General features: G+C 34.7%; 1 protein-coding gene and 1 pseudogene across 1 annotated transcript in view; both read right to left on the bottom strand.

Moving 5' to 3' along the window:
* Window positions 1–21,014, bottom strand: part of LOC145243696 (proton myo-inositol cotransporter-like) — a 101,250-nt gene that overhangs the window by 78,629 nt on the left and 1,607 nt on the right. The window lies entirely within an intron of this gene.
* Window positions 2,730–2,942, bottom strand: LOC145244202 (U2 spliceosomal RNA; annotated as a pseudogene).

A 21,014-nucleotide genomic window follows, 5' to 3' on the forward strand; every position in this document is an offset into this window, starting at 1 on the left:
TTGTAGAATTTTAGTTGGCCAAGGTCTGTGTTCAGATCTGTCTTATGAGTGTTTAGTCGGATGATCCCTTGTATTTCTTTCTGTTTTCGTATTTTTGTTGATGGAAAATTTGAGTCTATTAGGAGGCATATAATATTGTTTATAGTGTGTCTCGGTGAATTGAAGTGGTTTGCTAGTGGGGTGGGGGATTTTTGTCTGATTGTCGCCTTATGATTTTTTAGGCGGATTCGAAAACGTGTCAGAGTTTCGCCAATATACCCTCCATTGTTACAATTGTTATAACGCAAAAAGACAACCCCCTAAATTTCACTGAATTTCAAGTGGCATTGCGCAGTTATGAAGAGACGAATCGGATGCTCGTGGACAATAATAACTCCAGCAATATTATGAAGTTCAAAAATGCTTCTCGAAATCAGATACTACCAAATTACGCAAAAAAGTAATTTTCCCAAGAAATTACACAAAAAAGTAATTATCCCAAGAAAAATAATAAAATTATCTGCTATAATTATGGACGACCCAACCACAAAAGTTTCTAGTGTCGATATAAACGCTCTAAAATGAACTCCGTAAAAACCGTTAAGAACTTTGAGGAAGAACATACATTTCTATTCACATGTAACTTTGACAATACCACAAACGGTGAAAATCTTATTGTAGACTGTGGTACTACAGCACACGCTATCACCAAGGAATCGGATTTTATTAATTTTGATTCAAACTTTAATCCTCAAAGTCATTTTGTCGAACTTGCCGACGGTAATGATATAGTCTTGAAAAGAGACGGTGCTAAAATATACCTTAAAAATAATAAAGGTGAAATCTGTAACTGTATTCTGAAACAAGGCCGATATCCATTAGTCGCGTGCTCTCATGTAATGAATGAATGCGTGAATGTAGGATTGACATGAAATTCTTAAAGATAAACTAAAATGACCGAAAAATGGGCTGAAATGACTTAAATAGATAAAAAGTAAATGACTTAGAGTAACTTTAATGAACGTAAGAATGACTTAAATGCTTCAAAAATAACTGGAATCCTTCAAAAACAACTTGAATGATCTGGAGAATTATTTGAATGGCTTTAAGACTGACTGGTTGTAAAGTGAGTGATCATTTTACATTAAATTAATACAGAAAATTTTTAATGTGAGGAGTGAAGGGGAAATGGGAACCAACTCCTCAGGGAGTAGGGAGCTGGAGAGTGACAATTGGTATGAAGGGTTGCCCCTACATTGACCAAGGTCTTATATGTGGAGTTGCCCCCACATATGGTCTTTGCTTGCAGTAGGTATTTATTTGCTCCCCCACCGAGCAAATTAGGCACAAGGCCGATTTTTAATGTGAGTAGTAAAGGGAGGGGGAAGGGAAAAAGGGGACCAGCTCCCGAAAGGTGGGAAATGGGAGCTGGCTAATGGTCAGGCATGTGGGGTTGCCCCCACATCTGGTCTTTGCTAGCCATAGCTAGCCATAGCTTGCAGTATCTGCCGGAACAGATGGTATTTATTTGCTCCCCCACCGAGCAAATTAGGCACAAGGCCGATTTTTAATGTGAGGAGTGAAGGGAGGGGGAAGGGAAAAGGGGGACCAGCTCCCAAGATGTGGGAAATGGGAGCTGGTTAATGGTCAGGCATGTGGGGTTGCCCCCACATCTGGTCTTTGCTAGTCATAGCTAGTCATAGCTTGCAGCATCTGCCGGAACAGATTGTATTTATTTGCTCCCCCACCGAGCAAATTAGGCACAAGGCCGATTTTTAATGTGAGGAGTGAAGGGAAGGGGAAGGGAAAAAGGGGACCAGCTCCCGAGAGGTGGGAAATGGGAGCTGGTTAAAGACCAGATGTGGGGTTGCCCCACATCTGGTCTTTGCTAGTCATAGCTTGCAGTATCTGCCGGAACAGATGGTATTTATTTGCTCCCCCACCGAGCAAATTAGGCACAAGGCCAATTTTTAATGTGAGGAGTGAAGGGAGGGGGAAGGGAAAGGGGGGACCAGCTCCCGAGAGGTGGGAAATGGGAGCTGGTTAAAGGTCAGGCATGTGGGGTTGCCCCCACATCTGGTCTTTGCTAGTCATAGCTAGTCATAGCTAGTCATAGCTTGCAGTATCTGCCGGAACAGATGGTATTTATTTGCTCCCCCACTGAGCAAATTAGGCACAAGGCCGTTTTTAATGTGAGGTAAAAACCAGCTCCCCTAAAAGTAGGCAAAAAGGGGGCACTCTGGTTACCAAAAATAATAATTGTCCCAGTATAGAGGGTTTCCCCTCCATTGACTGGTACAAATTATCTTAAGTGTAGTATCTGCCGGAACAGATGGTATTTATTTGCTCCCCCACCGAGCAAATTAGGCACAAGGCCGATTTTTAATGTGAAGAGTGAAGGGGAAATGGGGACCAACTCCCCGGGGAGTAGGGGAGCTGGATTGTGACAATTGGTATGAAGGGTTGCCCCTACATTGACCAAGGTCTTATCTGTGGTGTCGCCCCCACATATGGTCTTTGCTTGCAGTATCTGCCGGAACAGATGGTATTTATTTGCTCCCCAACCGAGCAAATTAGGCACAAGGCCAATTTTTAATGTGAGGAGTGAAGGGAGGGGGAAGGGAAAAAGGGGACCAGCTCCCGAGAGGTGGGAAATGGGAGCTGGTTAAAGGTCAGGCATGTGGGGTTGCCCCCACATCTGGTCTTTGCTAGTCATAGCTTGCAGTATCTGCCGGAACAGATGGTGTTTATTTGCTCCCCCACTGAGCAAATTAGGCACAAGGCCGTTTTTAATGTGAGGTAAAAACCAGCTCCCCTAAAAGGGGTCACTCTGGTTACCAAAAATAATAATTGTCCCAGTATAGAGGGTTTCCCCTCCATTGACTGGTACAAATTATCTTAAGTGCAGCATCTGCCGGAACAGATACTACACTTTGATCTTCGCCAAAAGGCCAAGAAAAGCTAAGAACAGCATCTATTAACAACACACCTTTGATCTTAACCAAAAAGGCCAAGCACAAATGTGTTAAGGACAGACCGGCAGACAGACCGACAGACCAATCGATCGATCGATCGACCGACCAACTTATAGAGTCGCTTGCACGCGACTAAAATTGCTCTGTTCACATCTAAATTTAAAGAATACATATTTTCCGTGCAGGCTGCCATTAAACAAGGCGCGAATATAAAGTTTGGTCAAAACAAGTCAAAATTGATATACCCCAATGGAACTGTATTTGACAGTAAATAAAATGGCCGACTATATAATTAAAAAGTATGGTTCCCTCAAAAACGTCCTAGGGCACTGACATACAGCTAATATTAAAAATTACAAAATGTAGTCGAAGACATGAAAATAATACCTTCAGACGATCTCCCAAAGTGTGATGTGTGTGCACGATGGAAAATGACGAAATATATCAGCAAAACGCCAGACAAAAAGGCCACGAAAATTCTCTTACTTGTGCACTGTGACTTGGCAGGTATAATTAGCCCGATGAGGAGGAATAATCTAAGGAACATTTTGAACTTTATTGATGATTTTTCCGGTTTAATTATAGTTTAATTTCTAAAAAAAAAAATTTAAAAAAAAAAAAAATCCAACACTATCCTTGCCACTAAGAAATATTTAGCTGAAACTGCTCCGTACGCCTCGGTAAAATGTATTCGCTCAGACAATGGGACTAAATTTACTAGTAAAGAATTTGAACTTCTATTAATTAACAACCGTATTAAACACGAGAAATCTGCGCCGTATTCCCCCTTCCACAAGGGCACCGTTAAAAGGGCATGGCGAACCCTTTTTGAGATGACAAGATATCTACTTATCGAATCGAAATTAGTGCATAGTTTATGGGCGTACGCTTTAAAGGCAGCAGCATATATCAGAAATAGATCGTTCAATAGAAAATTAGGCAAAACACCGTTTGAAGCGTTTTGCGGTGTTAAACCCAAAATGACCGAATGCATATATTTGGTTCAGATTGTTTTGCATTTATAGAAAATACCAGTAAACTAAATACTAAAATTGAAAAAGGTATTTTCGTAGGTTACGATAAAAACAGCCCAGCATATTTAATCTAATTTCCAGCCAAAAATGCCATAAAAAGGTTAGATATGTAAAATTCAATGATACATTAAATTTTAAAAATGGTGATCCAGTGAATGAAAAATGTGAAGAAATATTACCTAGCATCTTAATCGATCGTAATGAAAATGTTAATAATGACGACAATTACAGTAGAACTACTGACGAAAATATTAACCAGGCACGTCAATACCTGATAAGGGAGCGAAAAAGGCCATACTTCTTAAAAATTGAACAGATACAAAACTACGCAGTGGATTACTGTTACTCGTTAAAAAGCGCACCGGAAGTTATAATAAGGCGATTAATTCAGAAATCACCAAAAACTATTTTTATTTCATTTACTGACTTGTAATGTCTATGCCTTTTTTATTTTTTATTATTTTTTTTATTTTTTATATATTTAAGTTTATGGTATTCTTTTAATGTCTGTTTTCACTTTTACTAAATTATGTTATGCGTTAATTTGACTGCATTTAGAATACTTTTTTAAGAATTTCCTTTATGTAGGGTCTTCGTTTGTTGTTCAGTTCTCTCAGTTTATTAGGAGCGCTTGTCTGCTATGTATACAAGCCTTAAGGGTTTCACTGCGGACGTTTAAACAGGTGTTTTGGGGCCATTTAAAGTCTTTATAATGTGGTATTTCGCCGCATCACAAAGGGGACACTGTTTTGAGATTAGTGAGTATGCCGGTCTTCCCTCTATGATTTTGCTGAATGGGGTTCCGTTGTCTTTTAACTGCAATACTCGGGTACCTAATGCTGCCATTATCCTTGTTTTTGCCCTAAAAGAACTGTTATGCATGTAAAATCTCTGCTTACAAGTCAGTTGTGTCATACTGACGTATATTTCTGGTGTATCACTAGCATTATGCGTGAGTGTCGCTTCATTCTGCATCTTCCCTCGATCTGAAAAAGCAGTCTGCATTTTCTTTTTCATTGCGTTCCTTTCCGATGAACTTTTTTATTGATGGTTTGGTAGATATATATATATATATATATATATATATATATATATATATATATATATATATATATATATATATATACATAACGTATGTGTGTTTCTATAATCCTTGGGATTTTAAGTATACACGACCCTGATATTTTCACACACACACACATATATATATATATATATATATATATAGCCAGTAGAGTTTAGTTTCCTAGAAGTACATCCAATGAAACAACACGTGTCTACCAAAATAGTGCTCAATGAATGAACAGAGCAGGTATATTAATTTTATTTATACAAACATTAATGGCTACATGTTTCTGTAATCACCCACGTTGGGGGATTACGTCTTCAGGCCAAGAACTACCTTCAAAAGGCCAGACTTTTGAAGGTAGTTCTTGGCCTGAAGACGTAATCCCCCAACGTGGGTGATTACAGAAACATGTAGCCATTAATGTTTGTATAAATAAAATTAATATATATATATATATATTTCTGTAGTATATATATATATTTCTGTAGAAATATATTTTCTTATTGTATATCAATCCTTATATAAGAAGCTCAATGTGATTACAGAGCAATATATAGAATAAATGACAAAAATTTATATTCCAAAATTCATAATGTTGACCATGATGGTGAATATATTTGCATATGTGTAGCCACTAGTTTTCTCATTCAACATTTTCCTTAGAAGCGCTGGTTGAGTTTTAATGTAATAAATACGTATTATATATGTTTGAAACCAAAAACAACGCATTATTACAAAATAAACGGATATTATTTTGTTTGAAAATTATATTGAAATTCATAAATATATTTCGAGACAGTCTCATCTTCAGTAGGTCTTTCTTCTTTTTTTGCCATAGTGTTGTTGTGACAGAGGATCAAAAATTAAAGGTCTGTTTGTTGTTTTTACGGTAGTTTTTTAAATCTCGGAACGGTGCGATAGGTCACGCGGGATTCACGTTAAGGTTTTTATGTTCCTTAGACGCGCTGGTTGAGTTTGAATAAAATAAATACGTATTATGTACGTTTAAAACCAAAAACTACGCATTACACACACACACACATATATATATATATATATATATATATATATATATATATATATATATATATATATATACTAGCAAAAGTATCAGTCGTTGACTGGGTTCAAAAACAGCCTACAGAAAATGGACTCTGATTTATGAAAGTATGATAGGTTATGAAAAGGAAGGGTTGTAAAGAGATAGTTTCGAATTTGGGGGATATCAAAACCAAAGCAAAATATGATGAAAGTAAAAATAAAATAGATAAACCCCATAATTTATTATACCATACCTGTTCACACTGAAACACTTATCACAATATTCTGTGGATCTATATTAAAAAACCATGTTAAACTTTGTGACATATTTCCATTCTATGGAGGTCAGGCACGAACGAGCACCCCATAATTTTATTATACTATATTTCTTCAAACTGAAACATACTTGTCAAAGTATACTTACGCAAATAGATATGAAAAGTTTTTATTAAATTTTGTGCCTATTTCCATTGTATCGAGGCCAGGCGCGAACGCAGACCCCACAATTTTATTATATCATACCTATTTAAGTTAAAACATACTTATCAAAGTATTCTTATGTACATCTATATCAAAAACACTTGCAAAACGTTTTTTTTTTATTTTTAACGTTTTTATTTCCATACTTTGTGGACCAAGCGCGAACACAGACCCCACAATTTTAATGAACCACCGTTCTGCAAGATCAAGCATACCCATTCCTGTGTCTCGATACATCTTCTATCATTATGTGTAATCAGTTTTTTTTTAAAATAGTCAACCATAGAAGAGCCTATTCGTGACCAGACACACACACTTAACTTATATATATATATATATATATATATATATATATATATATATATATATATATATATATATATATATCCGTTTGTTGTCTTTTTCTTCATGGGCGTTCGAAATTCGATAGTTCATTGCTTTGCGACTTGTACTTTTCTATATAGGTCAAATACTTGGAAGGTAATGATATGCATGAGTTACTTATTGAATGTACTTTTGTTTATACTGGGTTTGATATAAACATCGCAGCAGGATAACAAGCGTATATGTTTTTCTTTATATATATATATATATATATATATATATATATATATATATATATATATAGCTGTGTGTTTCTATAATGAGTTTCCTAACTGTTAGTGTTCATATGTGTATACATAAATTAAGAGTTTAGAGATATCGTCGGTTGGAACACCAGAAAAAAAACATACCACAAAGCTTGGTCTATGCGTCTCTTCCATGCGTCCTGAAATTTAAGGTGCTTCTTTCCGAAAGTGAAAACGCTCAGACGAGAATTATAATTTAATGTAATCATTCATCTCTTACATTTTTAATTAGATAGGTCACTTCTTATCAATGCTCTGAGGCCACTCTAGGATAACAGTTAATGAGTGTTACGTAAATGGTAAGAAAACACCGTGATGATTAGTAATTATGGAATTTGAGTTGGGTTTAATTATATAAGAAAACTTATTTACATTAGACTTGTAAACGATCATGTTATAGTAAGCTGGTAAGCCGATTTCCGATATTATGATTCAAAGACAAACAGTTGCAGGACAGAAACACTGCTCATGGAATATTTGTTTAGTTTGAAGCACAGTTGTTAGCGGCTGAGAGAAATTCTTGACGGTTGTTTGAGCTAGTAAATGTTTGGTGCAAAAGATTTACATATGGGAGAATACGGTAAAAATATCGATGTTGCATGAATAGGCTCGCAACGTCTCTTTTGTTTTAAATTGCAATACAATTGTCAGGGTACAGAAAGATTATTCGTATTAGTTTACGTGTGTGTTTAAAACGGAAATTTTGACGCTAAACACCTAAACGACTCATTATATTATTTAAGTTAAAGCACATAGTTATATTTATATTTTACACATTTTATATTATAATAATCTTAGATTTTCTTTCTTGGGCACTAATATACAGAAGTGAGCAACTAATGAAAATAGGCGGGTACATAAGGTATATGTGTTTATAGTAATAATTACGAGTATAATCTAGGTTTTGAACAAAATAATGGGAACACCTTCTGAATTTTACATCAATTTTTAAACAGATACAGGATCCGAAAAAATTACTGCAATATTAATTTCATTTTTATTATTTATGGCAATTGTTATCTTAAATAAATTAATTAAATCTTTTATATTTCAAACAGTGTATAATTGTAAGAAAAACAAAATTGATGGCTCTATCATATTTCCACATAGGGCATATGGTTGGGGGCCCGAGAATAGGCGCATTTGGAATACTAATTAGGCAGTGCGTGATGTACATTTACGATACTGCTCTACCTAACTGGAGCTTAAAATATAGTCATCAATATAAAATACTGTTTCGCTATATCAAAGCTCATCAGTAAGGCTAGACCAGCATCTCTCCATAGCCAGGTATTGAACTTACACTATCGAGTCGATAGTCGGCAGTTCTATATATAATGACCTTGTCTGTCAACCTGTCTTTGTGAGAAACGGTCTGTACCCAACCTACTTTGTCAATTTCGAATCTACAGACGTGAATCATAATATATAAGAGATTGAACCTATGGAATGTATTCGATTGCAATTTTATTCGGTAATATGCTATGAGGTCAAAATTGAAAAAAACAAGTTTTGTACATGTATGTTTATTCAGCGTGTAATTTTTACGCATGAGCAAATATGCATTTATATTATTAACAACTTTATTTTTTTAGTTTTTATATGTGAATAGACTTATATCAGATAGCAACAAATAAAGTTGGAAAACTATATATTTTGCTTTCGATTCTTGTTGGGGGTATCCAAACCATATTTTTTTTTTTTTTTAAATCACAACTACATACATTGCGTACAAACAATAAAGAATTGGTTCTATAATATTAAATACGAAATCTGCATTAATTCAAATATAATATTTAAGTGTATTTTAACACCAGGCAACGCTAGTGTAAATATAATGCCACAATCATTTAACAATAGTCTAATGAAATACAAATTTGAAAAAGTTGGTGTCTGTTTTAGCTGAGCAATATGTAGAGATTGCCTGCAAGTTTGTATTCGTACACATTGCTTGCAATAATGTCTACAAAAGTTTGTATTCGTTTCTGCGATTTAGTCTCTTTTTGTTTACTCATTTAATAATGATTTTATCATTAAAACATTATGAAATGTCAAATATTAACTATAAATGCAAAACAAAATTGACATTAGAAATATTCTCGGTAATGTTGACTACATATTATTATTATTATTATTATTATTATTATTATTATTTGAGTTCGCTAGGAGTTCTTACACAGGTCATCATCAGAGATATGCCACAGACAAAATTCTGGTGATGTTCCCTGGATTGTGCATGATAATAATTCTCTCAAGTTTTCCAGTACTCTCCACTGTTTTCGATAATTTTGCAAATAGCTTTGCGTTGTCGGAACAGCCGCTTAATATTGAAAAAGTCAACTCCTCTTTAGGATGATAGTGAAATGTTTCTAATGCTCACCAGACCGCGGTTTGCAATAAAAACATTCTGGACTGATTCTTTGCTGTCTTTCTCGAGTTAGTAATTCCAATTTTTCTTTGCCTGTGTCTTCATTTCCAGCACTTTTTCGCTGAATTCCCTTTCTTTCCGCTTCCCATTCTCTTATTTTCTTTCTCCTACTTCGTCTTTTCCTTCTGTCTCTTCTTTCTTCTCGTTTTTTTTTTCTGTAGTTCCAAAGTTTGAGTCTGCTTTAAACGTATTATTTCAGCTAGTTGCTTGGAAAGCTCTTCCATTTAAAAAAATAAATTGATACACAAGACAAATCTGGGTATAAGAAATGATAAATAGGAAGACCGTGACTTTACGGAGATATGCCAAATTAATATTCATAAAGAAAAAAGTCACATACATGTGGTTTTAAAGAAAAATGTTCAATTTTGTACAGAGAGCAAAAGATAATTGAGAATTTAGTTTAACTCTCTCGAGAAAAAAATACGATGAATTTTGAGTCCAGAAGAATTTAAAATAATCAAACGAATTGAAATCCCTTTTCGTAGCAGAAATCCATTCATCCGTTGTCGTCATAATTTTCATAATGGGGTGAATGCAGTTTCGGTCGTTTGTAGAGTTTATATACATTTTTTCTTTTCTCGTTATTTTACACAAATCACCCATACTATCGACAAGGAATTTTTAGGTCACAGTAATTAAATTCTTTTCAAATATGTACTGTAAAATGAAAATGGCTTCTTGCAAACAGAATAAATTATATTTGCACAAGTTAAAGTCGGCCAGCCCGTAAGTAAAAACTAGTTACTTTTTTCTTTTTTTTTTTTTTCGTTTGTGTGTTTAAAACAAAAAACTGTTAACTTTAAACAAACAGTTAAAAAAATGGTTTTTGGATGATGAAAAAATTCTAGGGTAATAAAAATGTCTTATTTTAAATTTTAAAACTTTGTATGATTTGCACAAACCAAATGTTAGAAATAAATTAAGTCACTTCTTTAGCAATAGACAGCGTTTTAGATTTTTTTCTACTCACGGCTTTTTGAACAATATATTTTTCTGAGCTGAGGTCGTTTTTCGTCGTTAAAAAACTTTGTGGGGCCAATTTTACATTTTCAAAGATTGCAAAAAATACGAGTTTGTTGAACAAAATGGAACGTTTATGCAAAAGAAGATCCTAGTGAGTCCTTTTTCGAATCCATATGTCGTCAATGTTGTGGTCCTTTTTAGGGAGTCACAATATTTAGGTTAAAGAGTACTGGTGTTCACTGCGTGCGGTTAAACTAGGCGTGGGATGTCTGCTCGATGGCAGAAATGTCTCTGCTCATATAGCGCTAGAGAAATCCACTCTATCATGAATCTAGGAGTGTTATCTACACCAGATCACATCCCTTTATATATTAGATATATTATATCTATATAATCCACATATGTTTAATACATAATACTAGCTATACATACCTGATGTTACCAAGAAGTGTTTTTTATATTTTTGTTCTACGTTATTTCGCCTGCCAATGCAAAAATGGTTCTCTTGTGTTCCAAAGCCAAATGTCATCACAATTCTAGAAAATAAGTTACTGTTCAATGATCTCTTTATAAAAGATACGTTGATGATTTTTCCTCTATTTTCATGATTTATGTAATAACAGATAGAGATGTGATGAACGATCACATACGTTATTTTTATTAAGTTTTTTTATTACATTTTCACCTCAAACCAGGCACATTGCCAATTTGATGTAGGGGGCAACTATCAGTGACATAAGCTGCAGGGGTACTATGTGAGGATTTTGGTAGCAAGACGTGGGTTCACGTTAAACTTGAACTTCTGCATGTCAGTGCAGTTGCGGAAGCAGGAACCCGGAAGGGAATTCCAAAGTCTAGCGGTGCTGGGGATGAAACTACTGGAGTAGAAGGTTTTCTTACATCTAGGGATGTCAACTGTGAAGGGGTGGGATTTAGCTGCTTGTCGGGTTTGTCAGGGATATTTACGTCGAGGGGGTACAAGTGCTTGCAGTTCGTCGGAGCATTCACCGTTAAAGTACTTGTAGAACAGGAAAAGGGATGCTATATTTCCTCGATGGGACAGAGGCTGAAGCTTAGATGACAGTTCAGGCATTATCAGGTTGGCGACTCACTTTGAACCATTATGAGTGAGAGACTAGTAGCAGATGCACAAGCAAAAATATGACAATAATACTCCATACATAGGCGAATGGTGGCCTTATAGAGGTACATGATATTTTCGGGAGTTAGTAGCTTTCTAGCACGGTAGAGAGAACCTACCTTTTTCGGCAGCAGTCCTGATCTAAATGTAATTGTTCCAACACATGCTTCCTGTAAACGCCAGGCCGAGGAGTTTATAAGATGTACTTTCAGATAAAGAGTATTTGGCCTTAGCTGTCGGTGGTAGAGAAGTTTCTTGTATTTATTGAAGGAAACCAGTTTAGTTTTGGCAGCATTGAATGTGACCATCCATTTTTGTCCCATTCCACTACAGATTGGAGGTCATCCTCTAGTGTTTCTGACATTTCCTTAGATATGTGTTCATTTGCTTTCGTGTCGTGTCTGTTATATAGCGTGTTGTTATCAGCATATACTCAGCATAATTCTGTCAGGAAAGTCATTTATGAATATTAGGAATAATAGAGTTCCAATGATAGACCCTTGAGGCACTTCCGCATTTATATCACATAGTTTAGATGTACGACCATCAATGACAACCTGGATTTTTCTCTTATCTAAGAAGAATTTAATTATGTTAATGATTCTTCCAGTGATACCGTATGATCTGATTTTCCTGAGAAGACCTTCATGCCATACCCTGTCAAAAGCCTTAGATATATCTGGAGAAAACACGTTTTTATGGGTACAACTGTTAGATATTGGTGTGCTTCTGTAATTCTCGGGATTTTTGGTATACACGACCTTGATTATTTTACATACATACACATACATATATATGTGTATATATATATATATATATATATATATATATATATATATATATATATATGCAAGCACAATAATATGCATAATATATATTTACATGCATAAAACAGCAAAACATAAAGAAAAAGCTGAAACGAAATACGGTCATACTGCAAAGAAAATAGTCCAAAATAAAAGAAAAATCGTCTATTCACAAGTGAATGCAGATATTGTAAGACAAAACTTATCGATGAAGAATCTTGATAACCAGACTGGCTTCCTATTGTGATTCGGTTTAGGGGGTCACAATATTATGGTGAAAGTGTCCTGGTGTTCACTGCGAGCGGTTAAACAACGCGTGTGCTCTCTGCTCAACAGCAGCAATGTCTGTCTGGCTTACATAGTGCCAGACGAATCTATACTATGCTGGATATAAACGTGTTTACTACACCAGAACATCCCCCCCTCCGAAAATTATTGTCCCGAAATATAGTTTTTCTTTTTCGAGTTGACTTCCAGTGGATCTGTCAGTTCCCGTTTTTCTACCAGAGCGACGTATTTCGGTACAAGTTGGGGGAGGGGGAGCAGATGAAATGCATCATACAGTATGTCCCACGTCCTTATCTTCTGGCGGGTTTTCTTTTAACTCGTTGGAAATACGTTTGCGTATCTTGTTCAAGAGGCGTTGATAGATTTTTTTCTCTAATTCCATGATATATGTCATAACAGATGTGAAATGTGATGAACGATTACATACGTTATCTTTATTAAGTTTCGATGTAAACACGTTTTTATGGCTCTAACAGTTAGATATTGGCAGGTAACCCCGGAAATAAAAAAACAACATTCGCTGCGTTGCACACACGCGCAAATGGATGCGATGTAAAGAGTGCAGATTTTCCATCATTGTTTAACGGAATTCATTATTTGACTAACAAATACGTGAGAGGATATGTGTCAAATGTTGAAACAGTACAGTTAGGAAATATTAAACATTCAAATAGAAAAGTTATGTTTTAATAAATAAAATCGTTATAGTAAAAACGTTAGTCAATCGGTCAGCGAGAGAGTGAGGGAGAGAGAGAGAGAGCGAGAGCGCGCGCGAGAGAGATGGGGGGGGTACTATTTTCCTGACCGCCTAACCACTTCTTAAACACGCATCACTCCAAGCGCATTTCAGAAACGTCAAAACACCAGTAAAAATTAATAATCAAACCTGATTTTTTCGTGTGAAATAAAAGCAAAATATTTCTTATAAATCAACTATGTTGTGTTTTACTCGCTGTCAGTGTGTATATATCTTGTACAAGCAAAAACAGTAGATCTTAACACTTGTATAGATTGTACAAACGCATTTTGACCAACCGGCTACAGCGAATACGTAACCCAATATCCTCGCCTGTAATTGAAAGAGAAATCTGTATTTGAAATGATTTATTTTTCATATTTTTCTATGGATTCACAACTAAAATATTAAGATGTTTTCCATCCTATTTTATCAAGTTCAATAAACTTTAAATCGATAACTTTTCTTTAATTGCAGATTCAGCAACTACCTTTTTTTTAGTTCAGCTTTGTTTCATCATAAAACGATTGACACCTCCCACCCCCGAGAAGCAATTGCAAATTGTTTCAATTTGTTGTGAAAATATTTTCGAAATATTTAATAAACTAATCATTTCATGAGGTGAACCTTTCAACGGGTCAGCGCATCCGTGAATTGTAACTCCAATTTGGCAAAATTTATTTATTTTTTAAAGGTAAAATGTCTGTTTATTTTTATGAGTATCTGCCCGAAAATAATCTGTATAGACATAACAATACCGATTGTTTCTGCTTAACGAAACGGATCTGTATATATATATATATATGTATATATATATGTATATGCATATATATAAATATATATATATGTATATATATATGTATATGTATATATATAAATATATATATGTATATATGTATATGTATATATATATATATATGTATATATATGTATATGTATATATATAAATATATATATGTATATATATGTATATGTATATATATATAAATATATGTATATGTATATATAAATATATATATGTATATATATATGTATATGTATATATATATATATGTATGTGTATATATGTATATATATATACATCTGTTTCTTTTTCTTTTTCTTTATGCGCGTTCGCGATGTGACAGGTCATTGCTTTCACTGGGTTGTTTTGTACTTTTCTACATAGGTCAAATCTACAAGGTAACGATATGCATAAGTGACTTATTAAATGTACTTTTGTTGTATACTAAGTGTGTATATAAATATCGTAACTGCATAATAAGCGTATATATCTTTGTCTTATATATATATATATATATATATATATATATATATATATATATATATATATATATGGTCGTCCAGTCATAAAACCCCGTTGGTCTGCTTACGAGTTGCGTATCGAACTGATCTCCCTCCCAACTACCTTTATATCTCAAAATCTATATTTTTATTACGACATCACTACACGTAGCCTAATGATCCTTGCTGGGTTTTTGTCACATATATTTGCTTATGTCATGATTAACTTCCATTCCTAACAACTATTAAATGTGAATACTTCAGCTTAACATAACTTTTCACATTAATAAAATATTTCTTTTTATCAATGTAATTTTACCAATCATAACAATCAACTATTATAATTTCATTAGATAAATCGACCATTTTATTGTTTCCAGTGTTTTCCGGTAGACTAACACTTTTAGCTTGTACATTTTATACTTGTTATACACTTATAGCGGTGTTTTTTTTGTTTTTTGTTTGTTTATTTGTTTTTTTTTCTTCTAACAATACTTTAAGAATTCCTCTCTTACATTTTTTATTTGGATGGGTCACTTCTTATCAATGCCCTCAGGCCACTCTAGGAAAACGGCTAATGAGTGTTAAGTAGATGGTAAGACAACACTGTGATGATTAGTAATGGTGGAATTTGAGCAAGGTTCAATTATATAAGAAAACTTATTTACATTAGACTTGTAACCGATCATGTTATAGTAAGATGGGAGATCGCTTCCCGACATTGTGGTCCAAAGACAGACAGTTCCAGGAAAGAAATTCTGCTCATGGAATATTTGTTTAGTATAAGAACAGTTGTTAGAGGCTGAGAGAAATTGTTGACGGTTGTTAGAGCTAGACGACTATATGTTGCAAAATATTTACATAGGAGAAATATAGACTGAAAATATCGATGTGGCATAAATAGGCTCGCAACGCCTCTTTTGTTTACAATTGTCACGGTACAAAACGATTATTCGTACAAGTTTACGCGTGTTTAAAACAGAAATTTTGACGCTAAAACACCTAAACGGCTCATTATATTATTCAAGTTAAAGCAGATAATTATATTTATATTTAACACATTTTTATATTATAATAATCTTAGATTTTTTTTTCTTGGGCACTAATATACAGGAGAGAGCAACTAGGGAAAATAGACAGGTCCATACGGTATATGTGTTTATAGTAATAATTACAAGTATTATCTAGGGTTTTAATAAAATAATGGAAACATCTTCTACATTTTAAATCATTTTTTAAATACCTATAAGAATCGAAAAAAAAAATACCGCAATGTTGATTTCTATTTTTTTTTTTATGGTAATTGTTATCCTTAATTAATTGAGTAAATAATTTTTTTTTATTCAAAGAATGCGCACTTGTAAGAAAAATCAAATTGACGGCTCCATCATATAATAGAGAAGATTGTTGGTGCCCGGCGAACAGGCACCAACAATGTAATACTAATTAAGCAACGGGTGAGATACATTTACCTAACGAAGGGGGCTTCAAATATAGTCATCCACATACAGTACCGTTTCGCTGTATCACAGCTCATTAGTAAGGCTAGACCAGCACCGTTCCATAGCTAGGGACGGAACCGACAACTATCGAGTTGATAGTCGGCAGTTCTATATATAAGTGACCTTGTCTGTCTGTGTTTGTGACCACCGGTCTGTACCAAACTATTGTGTCAATTTCGAATCTACACACTTGAACTTGATATATAAGAGATTTGAATCTATGGAATGTATTCGATTGGAATTTTAGCCGGTAATATAGCTGTTCTGAGGTCAAAATTGAAAAAAAAGTTTTGTACATGTAAGTTGATTCAGCGTGTAATTTTTACGCATGAGCAAATATGTATTCATCAATGATTATGACGACGTGGCCAGACCATTTAAGCTATTATTGAATCAAAAAAAAAAGGCTTCGATACCTTCAATCGTACATTTTTCTAAAAGTTCAAGTGTGTAGCCACATATAGAACAAAGGCAGCATTTAAGACGTTTTCGAACGGATGAATAGACTTATATTAGATAGCACTAAATAAAGTTGGAAAACTATATATTTTGCTTTCGATTCTTGTTGAGGGTATCCCAATTATATTTTTTTTATTTTTGAAATCACAACTACATATATTGCGTGCAAACAATAAAGAATTGGCTCTATAATATTAAATACTAAACCTGCATTAATCAAATATAATATTTAAGTGTATTTTAATACCGGGCAACGCTAGTGTAAATATAATGCCACAATCATTTAACAATAGTCTAGTGAAGTACAAATTTGAAAAAGTCGGTGTCTGTTTTAGCTGAGCAATATGTACACATTGCTTGCAAGTTTGTATTCGTTTCAGCCATTTAATGCAGCTCTTACTCTCTTTTTGTTTACTAATTTAATAATGAATTTATCATTAAAACATCATGAAATGTCAAATACTAACTATAAATTCAAAACAAAATTGACATTAGAAATATTCTCGGTAACGTTGACTACATATTATTATTATTATTATTATTATTATTATTATTATTATTATTATTATTGTTGTAGTAGTAGTAATAGTAGTAGTAGTAGGAGGAGGAGTAGGAGTAGTAGTAGTAGTAAGGATAATAATAATAATAATAATAATAATAATAATAATAATAATAATAAACTGGGTCAGAAAACCAAGGAGGAGCTTGAAAGGAGGTATAGATTGCTGGAAAAGGGAACGATGAGCGTTATAACAATGTTGAAAGAGAAGATCCACACTGGTGGTATGAAAATTCGGAACGTTGGAAAATTGTTGCGTTTCGGCAGAACTACCTTCTCCAGAACAATCAGTCTCAGCTATATAAAGAATTAAATGGTAGTAAACAGGCGGGAAATAACAACACTCCAAATGCAAAAGATTTCAGGAAGTTCTGGAGGTCCGTCGAAGGGCGATATAATAAGAAGGGAGAAAGGCTATCAGGAATGCAGCTGAAGAACGTTGAGATAACTATTGATGACGTGAAGGCTGGCATACAAGGGACGACAAACCGGAAGGCACCTGGTCCAGATGGAGTGATGGGCTTCTGGTTCAAACAGTTTCAATGCCTTTATCCACCTATAGCCGCTGCCCTGCAAAGGGTCGTAGAGTCGGGAGATGTCCCTGATTGGCTTGTTAAGGGAAGAATAACACTGATTAGGAAAAATCCTGCAAAGGGAACAGATACCAATAATTATAGACCAATTACATGTCTACAACTAATGTGGAAACTGTTAACTGGAATCTTTGCAGAAAAAAATTTATGAACATCTTGAGAGTAATGGTGTTTTCCCTGATGAACAGAAAGGGTGTTGGAAAGGCTCGAGAGGTACCAAAGAGCAACTATTGATTGATAAAGCATTAATGCAGGATGCAAAGAAGAAGAAGAGAAATCTGAGCATAGCATGGATCGATTACAGAAAGGCTTATGACATGGTTCCTCATTCATGGATACGTGAAACACTATTGATGATAAAGGTTGCTGAGAATGTGATAGAGCTTTTGGAGACAAGTATGGCTCAATGCAAAACGGTGCTGACAGCAAACAGAGAGGAGATGGAGCAGGTTGGCATTAAACGTGGGATATTTCAAGGAGATTCGTTATCACCACTTCTTTTTGTAATGATAATGATGCCACTGAGCATCCTCTTGAAGAGAGAAAAACTGGAGTATAACTTTGGATCTGGTGACAGACGCCTCAACTATCTACTGTTTATGGATGATTTGAAAATATTCGGTAGAAATGAAAAGGAAATGGAGAGACTGGTAGAACTTGTGGGAACATACCCAGAAGACACTGTGATGGAGTTTGGGATTAGTAAATGTGCGGTGCTGGTGATGAAAAAAGGAGTAAATGTTCATTAGACTGAAATAGTGCTGCCAAATGGAGAAATCATGAAAGAAATAGAAGATACAGGATATAAGTATTTAAGAGTGCTGGAGTGTGTAGGCATCATGAACAGAGAAATGAAAGAGAAAGTCAAGAAGGGGTATCTTAAAAGAATGAAACTAATTACAAAGTCGGATCTGTATGGAGGAAACCTAATGAAAGCAGTGAATGCATGGACAGTCAGTGTTTTGAGATACCGTGCAGGAATTTTAGAATGGTCTGACAAGGAGTTACATGCCATGGATATCAAAACAAGAAACGTTTTAGCAATGTTTGGTATATTTCCATTCGAAGTAACGTAGCAAGGCTGTATCAAAAGAGGAAAGACGGTGGAAGAGGATTGAAAAGTGTAAAAGATTGTGTTAAACCCGAGGAGATGTCGTTGAAAGAGCATGTGGTTAGAAGTGAGGAGTGGATGCTTAAGGTTGTGACCAATGAAGTGGAGGTACGTGAGACTAAGGCTGATTATGTGAAACCTATGAACAGGGAAAGGGCAGAGGAACTGGCTAGGAAGAAAATGCATGGAAGGTTCTTCCAGGATATAGTAGAAGTGGCTGATGAAAAATCATGGCAATGGCTTAGAGCTGGGTATCTGGCTAAGAGTACTGAAGCTTTTGTTTGTGCAGCACAAGAGCAGGCATTAGGAACACGATTATTCAAAAAAAGTGGTTCTAGGAGAGGAAGTTGCTGCAGAATGCTGGATTTGTGGTATAGCCTCAGAGTCAATTGCACACCTTGCAGCAGGGTGTAGTGGACTGGACCAGAGAGAGTATGTTATTATGGATGATAACGACTACCAGCTGTCAAAATTTCAACTTTTCACAGTTGTTATTTATAACAAATATTAGGTTTTAAAATGTTGTCCCTTAGTTTTGGACGCTACTGTATATGCTCTTAAGTCATGTCTGAATTTTGGAGATGAGGATTGGTTATTCGTATTATTTGGATTATAGTTACTAATTATTATTATATTAACGTATATCTATATATATTAATTGTTTTTACTTATTACTTGTATATATTATTTATTGTTTATAATTAATAGTTGAAAGTTCGATCCTCAGTGTAGGCAACCAAAAAATACAATGGCGAATTACTTAGGACCTCTATCCAGTCATGATTCTATCCAGTCATGGAACAAGATCACGATAGTTCCATGAAGTAAATAAAGGATTCTGTTCTAAATTCTGTCCAAATTCCAGAGTTCGACAGAAACATTCCCAAGTTCGACAAGATACACCTGAAGCAGGTCGGAGGTTATATCGACCGAAACGTTGTGAAAATCACACTCAAGATAAGAACAGTAGTCGGATGAATCCAAATAATACATATGCTCTTAACTTCACTATCCGTAAGTGAGGGATCATTTTACAATCAATTAACATTAAAAATTAAATCCCCTTTTAAAAGTAAAATATTCTTTTTAGAATAAATTTTTGGACGATTTATAAGGACGACAAAAGATAACACTAACGGAAACACTTGGACATGGCTACAAAAAAGAAACCAAAATAGAGAACCTTAATCCATAATAACATCCGCACAATATAACGCGATTAGAACCAACCACATCAAAGCAAGTATCGACAAGACACGAGAAAACAATAAATGCAGACTCAGTGGGCAAAGAGACCAAACAATCACATAATAAGCGATTTCACCAAACTAGCCCCAAAAGAATATAAGAACAAACATGATCAAATAGGGAAGACAGTACACTAGGAATTATGCAGACAATTACATCTTGAACACGCTGAGAAATGGTACAAGCACAATCCGGTAGCAATACTTGAAAACGAATGTCACAAGATCCTATAGGACAGGGATATACAAACAGACAAACCTATCAAAGCAAGAAGACCGGATGTTATAATAGTTAACAAGAAGGAAAAGACATGCCAAATTGTAGACTTTATTGTTTCAGCAGTTCACAGAGTAAATATAAGGAGACAGAAAGGCAGAACAAATACAGGGAACTGACTAGAGAGCTCAAGGGGATATGGAAGATGAAGAAAGTCAAGGTAACATCAATCATAGTAGGAGCACTAGGAACACTCCTGTAAAACTTTGAGAAAAGAATGAGAGATTTGAATCAGAGAGATGTCTGAGAAAATACAATGGATAACAATAATGGAAACGGCTGAACGTACATTAACAATAATGAAAATCATTAAATGTGGAGACTAACACATATGAGCTACAGGAGGAAGCCGGACATATAGAAACTACTACAGATGTTAAACACAAAGAAATGCAACATGGAATCATGAA

Source organism: Euprymna scolopes, chromosome 22 (genome assembly GCF_053919585.1).
Source record: "Euprymna scolopes isolate OS-2025 chromosome 22, ASM5391958v1, whole genome shotgun sequence".
Classification (NCBI taxonomy): Eukaryota; Metazoa; Mollusca; class Cephalopoda; order Sepiida; family Sepiolidae; genus Euprymna; species Euprymna scolopes.